Raw genomic sequence first — 24097 nt, 5'->3', positions numbered from 1 at the left:
TATATGTACACATCTATATTATTCATAACTCTGTGCAATGGAAAATGTATGGAATACATCAAGCAATTCTCCAGTCTTCTCAGCATCAATTGCATTTATGGAAACCTGAATGTAATTGTGATGACTACATCTTCAGAATGTACAGGCAATGCATCGTGTTGTTCCCTGGGCAGTGTATTCTTGGAGTTAGTGCCATTGCAGATAAAGCTTTCTTTGAGAACAACTTAATTTTTGTAATTTGTTGCCTTTCAAAAACTAGGATTTATTCTAGGTCAGAAAATAAAATATTAATGATAAAGACTGTCTGGAACTTTCATCTGAGACTATAGAATTAGAAAATAAAAGGGCAGTTTTTCCAATGTTGACCATTTTTTGCTAGTGGTTTAACTTTATTTTTGTCTCTGTGAGGAACTACAAAACATGAGGAAAAATGATTTATGAAGAATATTTTATTGAAACAAAACATCATCGTGAGGATAAGAAGCATCCAAGGTATATAAAGCTAAATGAACCAATGCCTAAATAGTACTTGGTGTTCCTAGTAAGAAAGGCAATTATGTAATGGGATGAAATTGAACAGAGACATTCCTTAGGTATTGTATGATGACGATATTGTGCAAGAACTATATAATATGGCTAACAGGAAGATTAGTTTCACATGGTTACACATATTTGTAAGAGGCGTTTTTTTTTCCCTCCTCATTGGATAGGGGAGGAGGAAGGAGAGAAATATAATTTAGAACAGAAAAAATATGCTTAAAAATCCCTCTATATAATAAGAGGTAGAAATGTTAATTACCCTAAATTGGTTCAACTTGCTAATGATGAAAAATGGAGGGAGGGTATAAATTAACTATCCTATATTTTTTTAAACATTGAAGAAATAGGTGAATAAAGACTAATGAAACTGGGTGGTGGATAGTCCAAGAGCAGCATGAGTAGCAGGACACTTTAATTCAAAGTATCAGATGATATAAATGTTAGATGTGTGCTGCCCATATGTGTTATATGTATTTTCTTGTTGGTGCATCTCACTGGAGCTCACAGGGAAGTGTGAACAGATATGTGATTCTTACCTGCAGGAGAGCATGTGGTCAGGGCAATGGAGTTGCTTTGCTCTCTTTAGACAAAACTATATTTCATTACAATTGTAATTTAATAATTCTAAATATTTCCCTCCCTAATCCTGTGCATTTTATTTTGTGCATTTAAGAATATTATTTTGAATAAGGAGCCATAGGCTTTACTGGATTGCCAAAAGGAGTCCATGACAAAATTGATTAAGAATCCTGGGTGAAGCATATTAAAGATCCTACCCTGCTTATTTGTTAATACAAAAAGTATTTGGTAAAAAAAAATTACCTTACAAGTGCTTTTACAACAAGGTGTTTCCCATCTACATATCAAAATCATTCAAGCTTTCTTGAAAGATATGTAGAGATAGGGACTGGAATTGTGATTTCATTGGCCTAGGAAGCTGCCAGAAGAGGAAACACCTCTCATTGCAGTTGTTTCCTTCTTTTCAACTTACAGTCTTAGAGATTTGCCCAGGACACTGAGATCATAAGTGACTTACCCAAGTTCACACAGCTACTGTATATGAGGCACAACTTAACCTGAGGTTTTTCTGACTGTGGCTAGATTTCCAAATAAACCAGTTCAATCATCCTCTGATAATAAACATATCAGGCAAGTCATAAAGCCACTTTGATCAAGGAGATCTAGCACGGTGTCCAAGTTAGATCTTAAAAATCACTGCTATGCAATACATATCAAATTAATAACAATTGAACATGGGTCTTTTATTTTGAATAAATATTTAATGTTTGGGTTAGATTGGGAATTCAATGTGACAGTAGTAGTATAGGGAACTGGCAGATAGCACAGGATTTGGAGACCTCATTTTCAAACCTATTATCCTCTATGACCTTGGGTTTGTAAATAAGCTTTCCTGCATCTCATTACATTTATATGTAAAATGTGGGAGATGACTAGATTTGAGGTGTTAAACATGCAGCTTCTGGTCCATGTGGACCATACCCCACCTGAATGTGGCCTGAGCAAGATTAAAATGTAATTAAGAAATGTTTAACAAAATTAATAAAAATACAATAACACATAGATAATATATTACATTTTAAGACTATGCCAACATGTAGCCTGAAGAGATCCTTAGGTTAAGTTCAGTGGTGCCTAATTTTATTTGATTTTGATACCATCAAACTAGATGACTTCTAAGTTCCCTTTAATCTCTAGGTCCTAAATAAAATCAAACCAATTAGCATCTATTTATTTTCTCCTTTATGATAATTAGTCTGGGGCTTTTGTGGAGGGGAAGGCACTTTTCTGTAAGGCAAATTGACTTCCCTCATCCCTATGGAGTATAAGAATCACAATATTGGCCATCTGTCAACTTTCAAAGTTTTTCCTCTTCTGAGGGCACTTTGGGAAGAAGCTTGAATGCAGGTGTTTCTCATAATAATGACAATGTTGTACACCTTATCTCATTTGAGCTTCATAATAACCATGGGAAATAACCTGCGTACTTTGCAAATCACTTGATATATGATATCTCAATTGATCCTCAGAACAGCCTTGTGTGTGTAAGGTAGAATGCTATTATTATACCCATTTTATACATAAGGAAACTGAAGCTTACACAGGTTAAGTCATTTGCCTCTGGTCACCCAGCTAGTAAGTTTCTGAGCTAGACTTTGTACATGGCTCTACCAAGAATCCAAACCTAGCTAACCAGGTAATTTTATAGAGGGAAAATTATGACTCATCTTCTACCATTCACAGTATTTGGGATATGCTTCCTGTAGAAGGTGGAATTTTATTTGTGATTTGAATGAAGCAAGTTAACCAGGAGAATAGACCAATGCAGGAGAGCATTTCAAGTAACAGAGAAAATGCTTAGAGCCAAGAGATGGAGTATCCTGTCCATGAAAAAGAGAAGAAGCAAATGTTACTAGATCAGAAAGTACATAGGGAGAGGGGAATACAAGATATAAGAAGACTAGAAGGGGGCAGGTAGGTATTGAAAGGTGTTGAATTCCAAAGAGAAGATTTTTGAATTTGATCTTGCATGTGATATGGAGTCACTGGAATTTAGTGAGTATAGGGGTGACATGATTAGACTAGAACTTTGGGAAAATCACTTTGGTGGTTAAATGACATATAGACTGGAATGGAGAGAGACATATGGCAGTCAGACCCACCAGCGGGATATTGCAGTAGTCCTGATATGGGGAAATAAGAGTCTTCATCAGGCTGTTGATGACACCAGAGGAAGGATGAGGGCACATATTTGAGAAATGGTACTAAGGTGAAATCAATGGGTTTTGGTAATAGATTTGATATGAGGTCAGAGATAGTGAGAGGTTGAGGATGATACCCAAATTGTGAGCCTGGGGTACTGGGAGGATAGTGGTTCCTTTTAGAAAAATAGGGGAATTTGGAGGAGAGGATAGTTTAGAGGGAAAGATTATGAGTTGTTTTGGGCATATGTAAAAATGAAATAAAAAATGTTTTGGACCTGTGTAATAACTCAGGTTAAAATGTCTACTAGATGCCCAGTTCAAGATGTCTGAAAAGCAGTTGAAGATAAGAGACTAGAGTTCAGCAGAGAGTTTAAGGCTGGACAGGGAGATTTGTGAATCAGCATAGAGATGATAATTGCATTGCCAACTGACTACAGGACATCTCTAATTGTGAATCCTATAGACATATTAAAGTCCAGGCTTACCACTTAGCTGTCATTTTTGACTCTTCATTTTCCCTCCCCATACCTCTATATCATGACATTTCTCATATGCACCTTCTTTCCTCTGACACTGCTTTCACCCTGGTTGAGGGTGGCAGCATCACCTCATGCCTAGACTATTGATAGAGCTTTCTAGTTGGTCTCTCTGAATTACCTTTCCCATTTCAAATCCATCCTTTGATCACCTGTCAAATTAATCTTCTGAAAGTGCAATGTGACCATGATACCTCCCTATTAAATAAACTATAAGGGTTCTTTGTCACTTCCAGGATCAAATATGAAATTTTTTCTTTGGAATTCAAAGTCTTTTTTTTTTCTTTTAGTGAGGCAATTGGGGTTAAGTGACTTGCCCAGGGTCACACAGCTAGTAAGTGTTAAGTGTCTGAGGCCGGATTTGAACTCAGGTACTCCTGAATCCAGGGCCAGTGCTCTATCCACTGCACCACCTAGCTGCCCCTAATTGATTTTTTAAAATCATAAAAGTGTAATATTTTCTAGTTACATGTAGAGATAGTTTTCAACATTTTTTAAAAATAAGATTTCTAGTTCCAAATTTTTTCCCTCTTTCCCCTCCTTCCCCCATCCCCAAGATAGCAAGCAGTCTGATATAGGTTATATATGTACAATCACATTAAACATATTTCTGTATTACTCATGGTGTGAAAGAAGAATCAGAACAAAAGGGAAAAACCTCAAAAGAAAAAAACAAAAAAGTAGAAAGAATATGGTTCAATCTGCATCTAGATTCCACAGTTCTTTTCTCTGTATTTGGAGAACATTTTCCATCATGAATCCTTTGTAATTATTTTGGACCATTGTATTGCTGAGAAGAGTAACGTCTATCACAGTTGATCGAAACACAATGTTGTTGTTACTATGTACAATGTTCTCCTGGTTCTGCTCAACTCACTCAGCATCAGTTCATGTAAGTCCTTCCAGATTTCTCTGAAATCTACCTGATCATCGTTTCTTACAGCACAATAGAATTCCATTACATTCATATACCACAACTTGTTCAGCCTTTCCCCAACTGATGGGCATCCCCTCAATTTCTAATTCCTTGCCACCACAAAAAGAGCATATATATATATATATATGTATATATATGTATATATATGTGTATATATGTATATATGTGTATATATGTATATATATGTGTATATATGTGTATATATGTATATATGTGTATATATGTATATATATGTATATAAATTTGTGAATGTGGGTAATTTCCCCTGTTTTATGATCTCTTTGGAAAAATACATAATAGTGGTATTGCTGGGGAAAAGGGTATGCACAAATTTGTAGCCCTTTGGGCATAGTTCCAAATTGCTCACCAGAATGGTTGGATCAGTTCACAGCTCCACCAACAAGTTATTAGTGTTCCAATTTTTCCACAGCTTTTTCCAACATTTATTATTTTCCTTTTTTGTCATTTTAGCCAATCTGATAGGTGTGAGGTAGTACCTTAGAGGTGTTTTAATTTACATTTCTATAATCAATAGTGCTTTAGAGCATTTTTTTCATATGGCAATAGCTTTGATTTCTTCATCTGAAAATTGCCTATTCATATCCTTTGACCATTTCTCAATTGGGAAATGACTTGCATTCTTATAAATTAATTTAGTTCTTCATTTATTTTAGAAATGAGGCCTTTATCAGAAATACTCGCTATAAAAATTGTTTCCCAGGTTTCTGCCTCCCTTGTAATTTTTGTATGCATTGCTTCTGTTTGTAAGAACCTTTTTAATTTAATATAATCAAAATCATCCATTTTGCATTTCATAATATTCTCTATCTATTGTTTGGTCATAAACTGTTCTCCTTTCCATAAATCTGAGAGGTAAACGATTCTTTCCTTTCTTCATTTACCTATCTTATCACCTTTTATGTCTGTCATGTACCCATTTTGACCTTATTTTAGTATAAGGTATAAGATGTTGGTCTATGCCTAGTTTCTGCCATACTATCTTACAGTTTTCCCAGCAGGTTTTGTCAAATACTGAGTTCCTATCCCAGAAGCTGGAGTCTTTGGGTTTATCAAACAGTACATTACTAAAGTAATTTACTACTGTGTCTCCTGTGCCTAACATTTTCTATTGATTCACCACTTTATTTCTTAGCCATTACCAAATAATTTGATGACTGCCACTTTATAGTAAAGCTTTAGATTTGTTATAGCTATCCCACCTGCCTGTTCATTTTTTTATTAGTTCATTTGATATTCTTGACCTTTTGTTTTTCCAGATGAATTTTAAAATTATTTTTTCTAGCTCTATAAAATAATTTTAAGATAGTCTAATTGGTATGGCACTGAATAAGTAAATTAATTTAGGTAGAATTGTCATTTTTTATATTAGCTCAGCCTATCCATGAGCAATTGATATTTTTCCAATTATTTAGATCTGCTTTTATTTTTGTGAAAAGTGTTTTATAATATTGTTCCTATAGTTCATGGGTTTGTCTTGGCAAGTAGAAACCCAAGTATTTTATATTGTCTACCATTACTTTAAATGGAATTTTTCTTTCTATGTCTTGCTGCTGAACTTTGTTGGTCATGTATAGAAATGCTGATGTCTTATGTGGATGTATTTTATATCCAGCAACTTTGCTAAGGTTATTAATTTTTTCAAGTCATTTTTTAGATGATGCTCCAGGATTCTCTAAGTATATCATCATATCATCCTCAAAGAGTGATAATTTTGTTTCCTCCTTGCCTATTCTAACCCCTTTAATTCTTTTTCTTCTTTTATTGCTAAAGCTAACATTTCTACTACAATATTAAATAATAGAGGTTATAATGGACATCCCTGTTTAACCCCTGATCTTATTGAGAATGCCTCTAACTTATCCCCATTACAGATAATATTTGCTGGTGGTTTTAGGTAGATACTGCTTATTATTTTAAGGAAAGCTCCACCTATTGCTATGCTCTCTAGTGTTTTTATTAGGAATGAGTGCTGTATTTTATCAAAAGCTTTCTTTACAATCTATTGAGATAATCATATGATTTTGGTTAGTTTCCTTATTGATGTAGTTGATTATATTAATAGTTTTCCTAATGTTGAATCAGCCCTGAATTCCTGGTATAAATCCCACCTGGTCATATTGTAATATCCTAGTGATCACTTGCTATAATCTCCTTGCTAATATATTATTTAAGATATTTTTCATCAGTATGCATTTGGGAAATAGGTCTAATTTTCATTATCTGTTTTGGCTCTGCCTGGTTTTGGCATCAACCCAATATTTGTGTCATAAAAGGAATTTGGTAAAACTCCTTCACCTATTTTCCAAATAATTTGTATAATATTGGAATTAATTATTCTTTAAATGTTTGTTAGAATTCACTTATAAATGTATCTAGCCCTGGAGATTTTTTTTTCCTTAGGGAGTTCATTGATGGCTTGTTCAATTTCTTTCTCTAACATGAGATTATTTAAGGATTTTATTTCCTCTTCATTTAACCTGAGCAGTTTGTATTTTTGTAAATATTTATCCATTTCATTTAGATTGTCAAATTTCTTGGCATACAGTTGGGCAAAATAGTTACTAATTATTGCTTTAATTTCTACTTCATTGGTAGTAAGTTCACCCTTTCATTTTTGATACTGGTAATTTGGTTTTGTGAGAATTGGAGAACCATCCCCTGCTGAGAGGGACATTGTGAGAACCAGTCCTGAAAAGAAAACATCTTGTGACTTAGCATTGGGAAGTGGCCTGGCATCTGGAAGTGGCATAGTGTCCAAAAGTTACCACCTGTTAGTCATGTCATTCAGTGCTACCAGCCAATTTGCTTGGAGCTATGTGCGAGGACAGCCCTGTTTCCTGTTTCACAGGGGGCTTCTGGGAGAAGCAGCTAAGGATCTGGGCCTGTTTGTTCAGGAACCGGCTGTTGGCAGCAGGGACAATCTCTCTCTCTCTCTCTCTCTTAGATAGCTAGATGAAGGCTGTTTTTCCTTTCTCTCTCTTTCTCTTTGCTAACCCCTAATATACTTTAATAAATGCTTAATGACCAAAGACTGGTGCTAAAGCTTCTAATTCAAGGAGACTACTCATTAGATTTTCAACATCACAGTTAGATAGTTTAGGCTTTACAATTTTCTTCTTTATTTTTTTAATCAAATTAAACAAAGATTTGTCTATTTTATTGATTTTTTCATAAAACCAGCTCTTAGTTTTATTGATTAATTATATAATTTTCTTGCTTTCAATTTTATTAATTTCTCCTTTGATTTTCAGGATTTATAATTTAGTATTTAATTGGGAATTTTTAATTTGTTCTTTTTCTAGCTTGTTTAGTTGCATTCCCAATTCATTGATCTCATCTTTCTCCTTTTTATTCATGTAAGCATTTAGAGATATAAAATTTCCCCTATGCACTGATTTGGCTGCATCCCATAGGTTTTGGTATGTTGTCTTTTATTGTCATTCTCTTGGATGAAGTTATTTATTCTTTCTATGATTTGTTGTTTGACCCACTCATTCTTTTGGATGAGATTATTTAGTTTCCAATAACTTTTCAGTCTACCTTTCCATGGCAGTTTATTACATGCAATTTTATGACATCATGTCCTGAGAAGGATGCATTTACTATTTTTGCCTTTCTACATTTTACTATGAGGTTTTTGTGCCCTAATACATGTTCAATTTTTCAATATGTGCCATGTACCACTGAGCAAAAGGTATAATCCTATCTATCCCCATTCCATTTTCTCCAGAAATCTATAATATCTAACTCGCATTCTATTCACCTCTTTAACTTTCTTATTTATTTTGTGGTTAGATATATCAAATTCTGAGAGGGGAAGGTTCAGATCCCCCATTAATATAGTTTTGCTATTTCCTCTTATAACTCATTTAACTCTCCCCTAAGAGAGACCACTTGGTTCATACATGCTTCGTATTGATATTACTTCATTTTCAATCATACCTCTTCACAAGATGTAGTTTCCTTCCTTATCTCTTTTAATTTGCTTTTGCTTTGTCTGAGATAAGGATTTCTACCCCTGATTTTTTTTTTTACTTCAGCTGAAGTATAACATATTCTGCTCCAACCTTTTACCTTTACTCTGTGTATATCTCTCTGCTTCAAATGTGTTTCTTCTAAACAACATATTGTAAAATTCTTGTTTTTAATCCACTCTATCTGCTTCAGTTTTATGGGAGAATTCTTCCCATTAACTTTCACAATTATTATTACTGTCTATTTCCCTCCATCCTATTTATCCCCTTTGTACTTTTTTTCCTTCTTTGACCCAATTCCTCCTCACCAGTGTTTTTCTTCTGAATCCTGTGTCCCCCAATCTGCCCTCTGTTTTATCAGCCCCCCTCCTTTTTCTTTACCCTTTTCTCACCCACTTCTGCCATTCCTTCTAACAGGTCTCCCTTTTCCCTTTACCCTTGTACTTCCCTAAAGAATAAGCTAAATTTCTTTACCAAATGAACATATATGTTATCCCTATTTGAACCAAATCTGATGAGAGTAGGGTTGAAACAATGCTCCCCTTCCCTTCTTTCTCTCTATTGTAACATTTTTGTACCTCTTCATATGATGTAATTAACACAATTCCACCTCCCATTTCCTTTTTCCCCATAAACTCTGTTTTTCACCCCTTAATTTCCTTTATATCATCACATCAGACAATTTATATTTATACCCTCTATGTTTACTCCTTCTGTCTACCCAAATAGAAATACAGTTCTTAAGATTTATAAGTATTATCTTCCCATGTGGGGAAGTAAACAGTTTAAAATTATTGAATAACTTTTCCCCCTGTTTACCTTTTTATACTTCTCTTGAGTGTTATTAAGATCAAATTTTCTATTCAGTTCTGGTCTTTTCATCAGGAAACCTTGAAAGTCCCCAATTTCATTGAATGTCCTTCTTTTGCCCTGAAAGAGAATGATCAGTTTTGCTGGGTAGTTGATTCTTGGTTGCAATTCAAATTCTTTTGCTTTCCTGAATATCATATTCCAAGCCTTGCAATGCTTTAATGTTGAATCTGGTAGGTCCCATGCAATCCTGACTGTGGATCCATGATATTTAAATTGCTTCTTTCTCGCTGTCTGGAGGATTTTCTCCTTCACCTTAATTCTGGAATTTGGCTACAATATTCCTTGGAATTTTCCTTTTGGGGTCTCTTTCAGGAGGTGATAAGTGGAGTCTTTCAATGACAGTTTTATTATCCTCTGATTCTTCAATATCAGGGAAGTTCTCTTTGATAATTTCCTGAAATATGGTATCTAGACTCTTTTTTTTCTTTTTTTTTTCTTTTTTTTTTTTTTAGTGAGGCAATTGGGGTTAAGTGACTTGCCCAGGGTCACACAGCTAGTAAGTGTTAAGTTTCTGAGGCCGGATTTGAACTCAGGTACTCCTGAATCCAGGGCCGGTGCTTTATCCACTGCACCACCTAGCTGCCCCTAGACTCTTTTTATGATCATGGCTTTCAGGTAGTCCAGTAGTTGTCAAATTTTCTCTCCCAGATCTATTTTCCAGGTCGGTTGTGTTTACAATGAGGTATATTTCACATTTTCTTCTATTTTTTTCTTTTGGTTATTGTTTGATCATTTCCTGTTGTCTCATGGAATCGAGTTTCCATCTGTCCAATTCGAATTCTTAAGGCATTGTTTTCTTCAGTAAGCTTTTGCACATCCTTTTCCATTTGACCAAATGAACTTTTTAAGGAATTGTTTTCTTCAGTCAATCTTTGTGCTTCCTTTTCCAAGCTGTAGATTCTTTTTTTCATAATTTTCTTGTGTAGCTTTCATTTCTCTCACCATTTTTTCTTCTACCTCTTTCAATTGATGTTATTTTGTTTTGTTTTGTTTTGGGTTTTTGCGGGGTTTTTGCGGGACAATCAGTGAGGGTTAAGTGACTTGCCCAGGGTCATACAGCTAGTAAGTGTCAAGTATCTGAGGCTATATTTGAACTTAGGTCCTCCTGAATCTAGGACCAGTGCTTTATCCACTGTGCTACCTAGCTGCCCCCCTCAATTGATTTTTAAAATCCTTTTTGAGATCTTCCAAGAAGGCTTTTTGGTCTTAAAACCAATTTATTTCCCCACTTGAGGCTTCACATGTAGGCAATTTGATAGTATTGTCTTCATCTTAGTTTGTCTTTTGCCCTTCCCTGTTGACACAGAAGCTCTCGATAGTAAAAACCCTTTTCTGTTTCTTACTCACATTGTGGCTTATTGTTATTATTATTTTTTAATTTAGGTTCTGCTCCTGGAGTTCAGGGGACACTGTTTCAAGCTTCTTGAGGTGGGGGATAACAGCTGTGTCACTGGCTTTCTACTCTGAGGCCCCTATGGCTTTTGGATTCCTTACTGCCCTGGGCTTTCTCCCTGTGCTTGCTCATGGTGCTATGATGGCCTAGCCTAGTCATTCCTGTCCTGTGGGTGGCCCTCCAACTGGCAGTCTGCTCTGTCAGCAGGTTCTAGAGGATCTCAAAATTGGCCTGCTGTGCCACCAGCTTGCTGAGACAGGATTAAGGGGCTTCAGATGCTCTGCTATGGCCAAGCATCTCCTGCTGACTTGCCCAGACCCCGCTCTGTGCTGAGCTGATCTGTGCTGTGTTGAGCTGTGCTGTGCTCCCCTTTTGCCCTAGTGAGACTGACCTTTCCTGAAGTCTTCTAAATTATCTCAAGTTGGAAGATAGTGTGTCTCTATCTTTTTGTAGGTTTTGTATTTTCAGAATATATTTAGAGGCTTGATTTGATGTTCTTTTTGAGGGAAATGCAAGAGCACTCAGGCAACTCTCTGGCTTCTCTCCACCATCTTGGCTCCACCTCAAAATTCAATCAAAGCTAAACTTGAGAAAAAAGAACATTTCATCAAAGGTGTTTCTAATATCCAAAGTTATGTGGTTTTGTGATGAAGAATTAAAACTTGTTTAAAACTTGTGAACTCGATGACAAATAATGTAAAACAAGTGATTATGGCAAAAAAGAAAACATTAAATATTAAAATTTTAATGTAAAAATGTAAATAGTATGGAGCAGCTAGGTGGCACATTGGATAAAGCATCTGTCCTGGATTCAGGAGGACCTGAGTTCAAATCTGATCTCAGATACATGATACTAGCTCTCTGACCATGGGAAAATCACTTAACTCTCATTGCCCTGCAAAAACCAAAAAAAACAACACTAAAATGTATATAGTATATTTCATATGAGCACATTGTTATTTTATTTATTCAAGTAATTTGTGGACTACTATGTGTGTAAAAGAATACTACTTTTCTTTAATGATCTTTTAGTTTTCAAAAATTCACCCCTCTATTCCTTTCCTTTATAACTGGGGGACTTAATTAATAATCATTTAGTATTGTTATTTGCATATTGTTTTTTTCTTTAACACTTACACATGTATGTATATATGTATCATATATATCCATAAACTTGTGCAGACTGAAAAGTATTATGTTTGTTACATCTATATAGTTATGCAATACATAGGCAACTAGTTTGCTCAGTATAGTTGCTAGGTTGCTGGGACTGTGTCAGGAAAGACTGAGTTCAAATATGATCTCAGACACACATTAGCTCTGTGACCCTGGGCAAATTACTTAACCTCTGTATGCCTAATCCACTGGAGAAGGAAATGGCATACCACTCTAATATCTTTGCCTAGAAAACCCCATATGGGACCTCAAAAAGTTTGACCACTTCTGAATGTTGTGAGACCATTTCACAATGCTGTCAGACCATCCCTTTTCTGCTGACTCTAGCTCCTACTCTTCTTTATCTGAAATCCTTCACATCCTATTCTCATTGTCCCACTGCGTCACAGAAGGGGAGATATTAAAGGCATCTTGTCCATCTCTACTCAATCTGGAACAATATCTTTGTGGCCCACTGACCTTTACTCTCCTTTTATCTGGATGAAATTTATTTGTACTATTGCACCAATAATAACAATAATTTCTTATGAAAGAATGAAAATTTTTCTCCCTTAAATATTAATTTATTCCTTCTACTCTGCTCTTTATTTTTCTCCTTATAAGTTTTTTCTCTTTGATTTCTTTAGCTTATTGATGTTTCTTTGTTTTCTTAATAGTTTTAAGACAATGCTTTTTTGAAATACAGACAGAAAGACTCCTTATTCATAGACTTCTATAGCCGTAGCCACATGAAGACAAACATCTCATTTTCATTATTAACTGAAAATGTTTAACTTTGATTTGTTTAGTAAGTTTGCATATTGAATACCCTACTCATCTCTGGTAATGCTAGAAAAATACTCATATTCTTCCCTTTTACTTAGTATTCAATTACTTTTAAAGATGTTTATTTCATTTTTTCTGATATATTATTTTGGGTGCTAAATGAGATTTGGTTTTTTGAATGTCATATAATTTTCCCTTTCCTTTCTTATAAATAAGGAATAACTCAGTTATTCCGACATATTTTCCTTGATTTGTCAAAAGTTGTTTTCTTTTTGTAAAGTTTATAGTTTAATACCATAATCCTCAAGTTTGGCTACTATGTTTCTTTATGAGTTAAACTTGATTATTTTGTGTCTTCTGTTTTGTTGTTTGGTCATTTGTGTCTGACTCTTTGTGGTCCCATTTGGGGTTTTCTAGGAATAAATCCCGGAGTGGTTAGCCATTTTCTACTCCAGCTCATTTTACAGATGAAGAACTGAGGCTATCAGGGTTGTCACTTGTATAGGGTTACACAGCTAACTGTCTGATGTCAGATTTGAACTTAGGTGTTTCTGACTTCAAGCCCAGCACTCTATCCACTGTGTCACCTAGCTATCCTTGGTCTTTGGATTTTCTCTAGTTGTACTTTGACACCTACTTCTAAGATTTCTCTTTTGTAAAAATGATTATTTAAATACTAGTCATGTTTTATTTTTCTTGATTTTCCAGATGTATTTTTATAATTATCTCAAATCATTCATGTTTTTTATGTCTTCAAGTTCCAGGACAATATTCTTCTTATTTTGTTGTTTGTTAGAGTGCTAATGTGTTCTTCTCATTATCCTGTCTTAATTTTCTCTACCTTTGCATTTTTATATATCAATGTAGTCATTTTATTTTGCAGAAAACTTGCTATTTTTTTTTGTGGGGCAGTGAGGGTTAAGTGACTTGCCCGGGGTCACACAGCTAGTTAAGTGTCACGTGTCAGAGGCTGGATTTGAACTGAAGTCCTCCTGACTCCAAAGCCAGTGCTTTATCCACTGTACCACCTAGCTGACCCAAAACTTGCTATTTTTAAGAGTTTATATTTCATTCTAAATTCTCTATTCTCTTCTTAAATTTATTTGTTTTTTTCCCTTAATATCTTTAATTTTTGTTTTGTTGTCTGGTATCTTTTCACTTAATTCTTTCATTACTCATTGGAATAAATCAATAAAAGCATTTATTAAGTGCTTACTATATGCCAGTCACTAGGGATACCAAACCAAACACAAACATAATGTCTGCTATGAAGGAGCTTATATTCTAAAAGGCAAAAAAACCCAAATAAGTACTAATGGTCTTTGAGTGAGGATTGGGAATTTGTTCAGAAAATTATGGCCACATTGAGTAGTTTCTTTAGGAAGGAGATTGGTGCACCCCATGTAAGAACAATGACAAAGTAAACTTGTTCATTTTTAATGGTTGTACAACTTAAATTGGGGGGGGCAGAGTAAGAAAGGGATATGTGTCCCACAGAGACATAGTTGATAAGGATATTGTGGATAGTGTTGTCAGAGAGGAGGCAGTGATGTTAAAGCATGGCTGTGACTTTTCAGAAATAGTTGACCAGGTGAAGCAATCGCCTGTCTCAGAAATTCTCTTTTATGTGTCAGGGGAGCTGGCGGAATTTTTGGCAATACCTTTGCCTCTCTTTGGGGATGTTGAATCAGTTTCTTGTAGGTTTATCACTTTGTCCCTTTTCATTGCCTTGGTGGCTCTCTGTTTTCTTAGAGCAGCCTCATGGATCAGTACATGGAGTGCTGGACCAGGACTCAGGAAGACTCATCTTTCTGAGTTCAATTCTGACATTTATTTTTTTTTTCTGTGTGACAAACATTTATTTTATTTTTTTCAGTTTCATGTAAGGGTAGTTCTCAACATTCATTTTCATAAGATTTAGTTTTTCAAATTGTTCTCCCTCCATCCCTTTCCTCCCTGCTTCACAAGACATCAACCAAATCTGATATAGGTTATATATGTAGAATCCACAAGTGCTCTTTTTTCAGTTCTTTCTATGGGAGTGGATATCATACTTCATCATTAGTCCATTGCGATTGTCTTGGATCATTGTATTTCTGAGAATTGTTGTCATTCACAATTGCTCATATAACAATACTGCTGTCACTGCACAATGTCCTCACAGTTCTGCTTACTTCACTATATATCAGTTCATATGAGGCTTTCCAGGTTTTTCTGGGATCATCCCTTTTGTCATTTCCTATAGTACAATACCATTCCACTACAATCATAAACCACAGCTTCTTCAGTCATTCCCCAAATGATGGACATTCGCTTGATTCCCAATTCTTAACCACCACAAAGAGTTGCTATAAATATTTTTTGTACAATTTTTTCCCCTTTTCTCTTTTTCAGGATTACTATTGTTAATTGTTTCCCTCCATCCTATTCTCTTCCCCAGTATATTTACTGTATTATCTATCTTCTTTCACCCTATCCCTCTTCAGAAGGGATTTGCTTCTGTCTGTCTCCTTCCCTAATCTGCCCTCCTTTCTTCTGTCCCGCTCTCTTTATCACCTTCCCCTCATACTTTCCTGCAGGCTTAGAGAGATTACTTCACCCAATTGAGTTTGTATGTTATTCCCTCCTTGAGCCAATTCTGATGATATTGAGGTATTTGAGCCAATTCTGATGATTGCTAGGCTCATTTACTGCCCAGATTAAATAGATTACTACACCCAATTGGGTATGTGTGTGTTAATTTCTCCCTGATGCAACTCTGATGAGATTAAGATCTTTGAGCCTATTCTGATGAGTGTAAAATTCATTTACTGCCCTGCTCATCCTCCTCCATCTGTTCCCCCACTCCATAAGCCCTTTCCTGTTTCTTTCATGTGGGATTTCACCCTATGCTACCTCTGCCCTTACCCCTCTTTCAGTGCATTCCCCTCAGCCCTCAATTTAACCCTAAATATGTCATCATGGGGCAGCTAGGTAACACAGTGGACAAAGCAGCCACCCTGGACCTAGGGGGATGCCAGCCAAAATGCAGTCTCAGACAAAAGACAGTCATCTACTGCATGACCCCAGACATGTCTCCAAACTCCAATTTTTTTTATGGTTCTCTAGGATCTTGTATTACTATCAGGGAATTTTCACTGACAATTTCTTGGAAGATGATGTCTAAGCTCTTTCCTTGATCAGGGTTTTCAGAGAGACCAATAATTTTCAAATTATCTCTCCTGGATCTATTTTCCAGGTCTGCAGTTTTTCCAAGGAGATATTTCACATTGCCCTCTTTTTTTATTCATTTGGATTTGTTTTATTGTGTCTTGATTTCAAATAGTGACTAGCTTCCATTTGTTCAATCCTAATTCTTAGGCAATGATTTTCTTCAGAGAGCTTTTGTACCTCCTTTTCCATTTGGCCAATTTAGCTTTTCGTGCTGTTGACTTTTTTCTCATGTCTTTCCTTCTTCACCCTCATTTCTCTTTCTATTTTTCCTCTACCTCTCTAACTTTATCTTCAAAGTCCTTTTTGAGCACCTCTGTGGCCTGAGACAAATTCATATTTTTTTCTTGGAAGTTTTAGATACAGGGTCCTTGATTTTGACATCTTCCTCTGAGGGTGCACCTTGATCTTCCTTGTCACTAAAGAAACCTTTCTCTGTTCATCTTGACTTTCTTTTACTTGACTTTTAGCTCCTTAAAGTGGGGCACTGTTTCCAGGTTGCACTATCCGATGCTTCAGAAGATCCCAGGTGGTATGATTTAAGGAGGATCAGGTTCTTCATTTGCCTGGCTTGTTCCCTGGTCTGTAGATGACCCCAGACCAACTTGCTAAGTAACCAGTTTTGTGTGTTGTGGTTGTTACTCCTATGAGCCTGTGCCTCTCCCTCATCTGGGCCACTGCTACTCAAGCCTACCTCCTGGTTCCTAGCAAGGATGAAAAATGCAAGTTCAGCCTCAGCACCAGAATAGACCCCTTTAACTTCCCCCCTGCCAAGAGCTCAGTCCTCTCACCAGACTGTGAGTTTAGTTTCAGATGACAATGGCACTGCAGCTGATTCAGAGGGTCTGGGTGGTCTCTTTCTCTGGCGAGGCCTTCCTGGGGACTGGATCTGTATCAGGGTGACTGTGGGGTTGGGCTCTACTCCTATTTTGATTTCAATTCTGGCCTCAGACACTTCCTATCTGTGTGACCCTGGCCAAATCACTTAACCCTGCTTGCCTCAGTTTTCTCATCTGTAAAATTATGTGGGGAAGGAAATGACAAAGTACTCTTGTATTTTTGTCAAGAAAGTTTCTAAATGGGGTCAAGAAAAGTAGACATGACTGAAATGACTGAATAAACCAATATGCAGAAGATATGTTCAGTGTTACAGACATATTCTGAGAGTTCTCTATAATTGAACCTCTTCAATATCTTTCCCTGCCCTACTCTTCTGGGTTCTGTCTTTATAGTATACATTTTCTTTAATTTCTAGGCTGATCCCAGGGAGTTTGCCAAAAGGGGAAGTGGGTAGTCACCCAGGACATTGATTAAGGCAAATTCCCAGAAACTTTTGCAATGAGGTCTTTCCTCCTCTCTTCTCTCAACTTTCCTTGGTATCTATTTGCTCTTGTATATTATTAGATATATGCAAACAGCCCCCAGTCCTTTCTTTATCTGCTGTTTCCTTCTCTAGGTGCCATACTTTTTGAATCATTGTAAAGTATAAAAAGCACAGGTATCAGAATTATGAAAACCAGATTTGAACCTTTTTATAAAAGTCCTCGGTTATTTTATTTTATTTTTAGTCCAGTTATTCTTTTTGTGCTACTAATGCCTGATGGGTTCTTTCATTTTCCTCTTCTTATCATTGCTCCATTTAAAGTGTGACCTCTCACAATATCATCTTCCTAGAATTTCCTTTCCTTTACCTTTTGACGCAATAAATTACAATCGAAACAACCAAAGAAATTATAAGTTCCTCTAATTTTGGCAGAGAACCAGAAAATGTCTGGATATTCCAATCCCCCATCACTATTCTGTTATTTCTCTGGATCATATTTGTATTTTCATATTTTATAGAAGAATAGCATGAAATTTTTCACCAGTACTTTTCAGAAATCTAGATGAATTAAATATACCAAATCCTCCTAATTGGTATAGTAATCCTGTCAAGAAAGGAAATTAATTTAATATGATGTGATGTGCTCTTAATGAAGTCATGCTGGTTTTGATTTTTGGTTATCCCCTCGTCTTTTAATATTAGACTGTGAACTCCTTGAGAACAGGGACATTTGTTGCCTTTCTGTATATCTCAAGTACTTAGCACAATCCCTGGCAAAAGAGTGATTCATTCATTACTGATTGACTTGATTAACCTTCCCTCTAATTATCTTTTCTAGGATTTTATCAAGCATCTACATTGAACTCCCTAGAACATAATAAAAGACTCCATTTTATATATATATATATATATATATGTGTGTGTGTGTGTGTGTGTGTGTGTGTGTGTGTGTGTGTGTGTGTGTAATGTTTCAAAGACTAGAACAATATTTACTTTCCTCAAATCCTGTGGTACTTCTTTTCTTCATCATCTTTTGAAGATATTGCTATCTCCCTAATTACTTTGGATATCAACTCCCTATTAGTCATTTTTTGTTATATCCTTTCTAGCCAAGAGATTATTGTCTTTGGCAGAAAAAATAAATATATAATAATAATTAGTGAGTGCTGTCTTTGTGCTATCATGTCATCAACATGCCATTGACAACAAGCAGTGATTCTCTTTTTGTCTCTTCTTTTTACCAAAACAACAACAAACCCAAACAACAACAACAACCTGAGGTGACCAGAACAAAAAAGAATGTGCTACCTGAGGAAGAGGGATATTGTGTGGATATGGCCAGATGACATTCTGGAATGATAGTCATATGATTTCTTTTAGAAAAAATCATAAATTCCAAGTGTTTTGTACATTATAAGTGCATCAATTTGGAAGTATAAGGGAACCTAGAAATCTTCTGCTCCTACCCTCTAACTTTACAGGTAAAGAAATGGAGACCAAAAGGTGTCAAATAACTTGTCCAAAATTTTATGGTTAGTAAGCATTCGAAATATTCAAGTGTCCTTTTGAGTGCTACAGTGACTTTCAGAGCCTTTCCTCAGGCATGTTAAAGTTCAGTCTTGTAGAAGGCCCTATTTTTTCTCATTAGAGGTACTGAACATCACCACAAATGATGTTCCTTTTTTATTAATGGGAAGCACTATTCACCATCAAAATAATAATAAAAATATTTATTTCTTCCTTTGCAAAAACAGTTGAGTTCTTTTGCAATGTCTGTTATGTACCACTCAAATGAAAAAAAGAAGCAAACATACATCTTCTCTTAAATATATAGATACCTAATCATAGATAGGAATAACTTAAACATCTTCCAGTTTGTTTGCTGTAATGAGGCACCAAGAGCTATCCTGCTATGTACCCAGCCCCTGAAGAACCATTGAGAATTCATAAAACTCTTCAGGATTGTGGACTGTAAAATAAAAATGAAATATCAGTTTAATTTCTCTAGAACAAGTACTTAATGTGCATGTAATTTTCAAAGACCCTAAGCAGTGAACATCAAGAACTGATATTACAGTCTGTATTTTTTAAAATGACTCCATATTTCCCCACTGGAGACTTAAACATTTTGCTACCATATACAATATGCAGGGTATCTTAGATGACAGTGCAATATAAAATCATAAAAGTGAGTGCAACCTGGGAAACAAGGGTTGCCAGCATCTTTGTTTCTTGGTTATTTGCCTATAGACTTCTGAAAAGTTAATGCATTTTATTTAACTTAATTTCCCACCATTTAGATAAAACATCTATTCTGAAATTTCTAGTTTTAATTAAAGGACTCTTACCCAAATTGGAAATCTGACCAGATCAATCATTTTTTCACTTGTGTCTACTGTGTGAACTCACTCACAACCAAAGTGGCTTTCTGGGTGGAAGGAAATTATATGCTAATTTTTTCTTCTTTTGTATCTTATAAATAGCAATCATATGAATTAGAAAAGTTCAAGCATTAGGTGTCATTGTACAGCCTTAGTCATGGTTGAGAGGGTCCTAGAGATTATTCATACCTAAGAGAGTAAAAGGACCATTTGATAGGAGGAGAGTTATTTTACTCCTGGAAAATTTTACTTGAGTTAGGAGGAAGAGAATTATTTTGGGAAGTAGTATCAGTTTATCTAAGATGTTTTTTGTAAGTTGAACATAAAATCAGTGTTACATTCAGGAAGTCTGTACTAAGGGATATTTAGGAATAGCCATAGTGCTATATAGCTGGTAGTACACATTACAAATGTGTAATAGGCAAGTGAGTTTTCAGCACAGGCTTTGAGCACCCTTACAAAGCACAACAGTCCCAAATTGCCCCAGTTTAGCTTCAGTATTATCTAAAATCCAAACACCACATCTAGCTTTTGAAATAGAGCAATAAAGCCGAAGAATCATTTCTTCTCTTTGCCAGGCAGCTCCTATTACATTGTACTAAGTGCTGTATAATATATTGGATCCTGTGAAATTTCTTTTAGTGAATTTGAAATGGAAAGGATATGGCACAGCAAGGAAAGATGAAATTTGTGACAGGAAAGAATTAAAGTAAAGCAAAAAAATGTTATTTGAAGTTTTATTATCTGCTTCCCAGGTAACCATCTATTAGGAAGTCTATCAATTATTTGCATTACAGCATTGACAGGAATGCACTAGTTGCAAATCAAGTGTACTTTGGAAAGTAATGCTAGATGAAATAGTAGGAAAATCTGTTATAAAAGTTTTCTTAGGAGTCCCTCTCAAGTCATAAGTATAGGCATTGAACTTCTGGGTAATTGAAACTTATTTGCTCTCATTCCTTGCTTTGGTACCATATTTTCTTACATATCTTTCACCATTCTAAAGATCAAAAGAGATTCTGATTTAATTTAGAGGACATTATTCAGTTATTCATATAATTTCTTACCTCCTCAACTCTGCAACAGATTCTGGTAAAGAAGGCACACATTTCATGTTGGGCTTCTTGCACATATCATGAGTACCAAGATATAAGATGACCAAACATCCAATAAATGTTTTTTTGGCAATCTGGACACACAGAAAAATCGACTCTGACAATTCCTTTGATGTATTTCTGAAAGAGAACTAAAAGTCTTTCTTTTAGCTGCAATTTACTTTTCTTATATAATGTCATTTGTATAAAGAATATCAAGATTTATGGAGTTCATTTCTTTCAGCCATTTATTCATTCTTTCATTTTGAGTTTAGAATACCAACAAATGAGTTAGTATTAATTGATAATCTAAAATTTTGACTATCAAGAACCACTACTAATCTTTCTGTCATTCTGTCACTAAATACATAGGAAAGAATCACCTTGTCTTTTTAAAAATTGTTCTTTAGGGGCAGCTAGGTGGTGCAGTGGATAAAGCACCAGCCCTGGATTCAGGAGGACCTGAGTTGAAATCTGGCCTCAGACACTTGACACTTACTAGCTGTGTGACCCTGAGCAAGTCACTTAACCCTAATTGCCCCACAAAAAACAAAATAAAATTGTTCTTTAATGTATTTTCATAGTCAAAGAATTCATTAACAAGTGGGTCAGTCTATAAGCAATCAGAATTTCTTTACTTAGCAGCACTTGTTCCAAGAAGGCAGAAATATTTTATTACTAGGACTCAAAGACTTTGTGACATATTAGAATTTGCCATAGTCTGATCATCACTGATACATTTTTTTTTTGAAAAAAAAATTGGAGTAACATCTATGTTTGCTATAATAGAGTTTTGAAGTAAAACTTGTGGAGAAAATATTTTTTTAAATTTTAACAAATAGGAAAATGTTTACTCATGTGGTAGTCATTTCTGAATTACTCTCTATATTCAGGCCACTTAGAAGAAAAATAAAATTTAATGTAAACCTCAAGAATGAATTTAAAAAAATATTTTCTCCACAAGTTTTAAATTTTATAAAAGACAGTTTTCAGACTCTTTTGATCACTTTCTATGACAATTCTACACCCATTTAACATTTGTCTGAAATTCTTTATAATGCATGTCAATATCCTAATTTTTAATTGCAAGAAGATTTTAAAAGGTCAAATTGGAATAATTTTATAGCATGCATGAAAACTGTCTTTTATAAAATTTGACCTGTTTGCAAAGCTAAGAGATATGACAGCAAAGGGCAAAACCAATTTAGACCACAATCATTAAAAAAAAAACAGTAAAAAAGGAGGGTGGAAGATTATAAGAAATATCACCTCATAAAACAACACAAAGCAATGGAATAAAAATGTTTAAGGAAAATTTGGTCAGATTCAGTTTAGTAAAGCCTTACTAAGGGCATCTGAAGATGAAACTGGCATGGGGCAGCAATTGTAAGTAATTTATAATAATTGAGGAGATAGATTTCAAGCAATGCCATTTATCAGCAAAATATTCTAATAAATCAGGTTCAGGGCCCCTCAGTAGGCACAAGGACACTGAATACAGATTTTTACACAGATTGTTTATACATTAAAAGAAAACTATAAACGAGATATAGAATAAGTTATAGAATTAGGCAATCTGATTGTTTATTGGGGAATATATTTGGGAGTGAGTGAGAGTGCAGGTAGAATTCCTCCAAATTAGGTGATTTGTAAGAACATCTCAAAATGGAAGTTGTTCACAAAATGAGGCCAGTTGGGTTCTATAACAAGTTAATGAAAGATTAATACATTGATCAATTAACAAACATTTCTTAAGAAACTGGTATATTCCTGGGGTGGTAATGTGCTAGGAAGGGGCTATCCAAAGACAAAGTGATGCAGAGAACAATTTCTGATCTCAAAGAGTTTGTAAATGTTTTTTTGTTTTTTTTAGAGACAGCATTTGCACAAGCAAGTCTGTATTTAATAAATACAAAAATAAATGCAAATTATTTTTTAAAAAGGTTGTTAGGGAGTCAGGGCATTAGTTAGTAGGAGGGGATTAGAATTCACATACAAGGTAGTGCTCAAACTATATTTTGAAGGAAGTGAGGGTTTCCATAAGGTAAAAGAAAAAGGGAATGAATTTGAGGCATGGAGGAAGGTCAGTGCAATGGTATGGAATTGGGACAGGGAATACCCTATGTGAAGAACAAATAGAAGGGACACTTGAAGGAACTTCAGAGGTTGGACTATGTAATGAGGCTGGACCCAAGTTGTGAAAAACCTGATAAGGTTATATTTACTTTAGACATAATTAAGAACAACTGGGCTTATTCAGTAGAGGAGTAATATGATCATGTCTACAATTAAGGAAAATCACTTTGGCAGGACGGATTAGAAAGGAAAAAGATTCAAAATAGACAAACCAATATAAAATAATGCAATAGTCTAATCAAGAGCTGATGAGGGGCTGAATTAAGCTGGTGGCTTTGTGAATAGAATGAGGAGGTCAAATATATTAAATATAGAGGTAGAAATGTCAAAATTTTACAATTGACAGCATAAGACTGCTGAAACACCTTCTTCTACAAGAGGTCTACTCTTGGAAATAAGCTTTAATCATGCAAAATGAATCATTTCAATTACATTAAATTAAAAAGGTTTTGTACAACAAAACCAATTCGATCAATATTAGAAGGAAAACAGAAAACTAGGAAAAAATGGACAGTTTTTTCTGAAAAAGGCCCCATTTCTCAAATATATAGATAACCAAATCAAATTTATAAGAACAGAAGTCATTCCCCAATTGAGAAATGGTAAAAGGATATGAGTAGGAAGTTTTTAGATGAAGAAACTAAAGCTATCTACATCCATGTAAAAAAAATGTTCTCCATAACTATTGATTAGAGAAACACAAATGAAACCCACTCTGAGGTACCATCTCACACCTAACAGATTGGCTAATATGACAAAAAAGGAAAATGATAAATGTTGGAGAAGATGTGGGAAAATTGGAAGACGAACTAATGCATTGTTGGTGGACTTGTGAACTGATCCAACCATTCTGGAGAGCAATTTGGAACTATGTCTAAATACTTAAAAAACTGTGCATACTCTTTAATCTAGCAATACCACTACTATGTTTATATCCCAAGGGATCATAAAAAGGGAAAAGGACTCACATGTGCAAAAATATTTATAGCACCTTTTTTTGCTGTGGAAAAGAAT

This window comes from Dromiciops gliroides, chromosome 1 (genome assembly GCF_019393635.1).
Source record: "Dromiciops gliroides isolate mDroGli1 chromosome 1, mDroGli1.pri, whole genome shotgun sequence".
NCBI classification, from domain to species: Eukaryota; Metazoa; Chordata; class Mammalia; order Microbiotheria; family Microbiotheriidae; genus Dromiciops; species Dromiciops gliroides.
The sequence above is the reverse complement of the archived record's forward strand: the minus strand, read 5'-3'. Positions refer to the sequence as shown.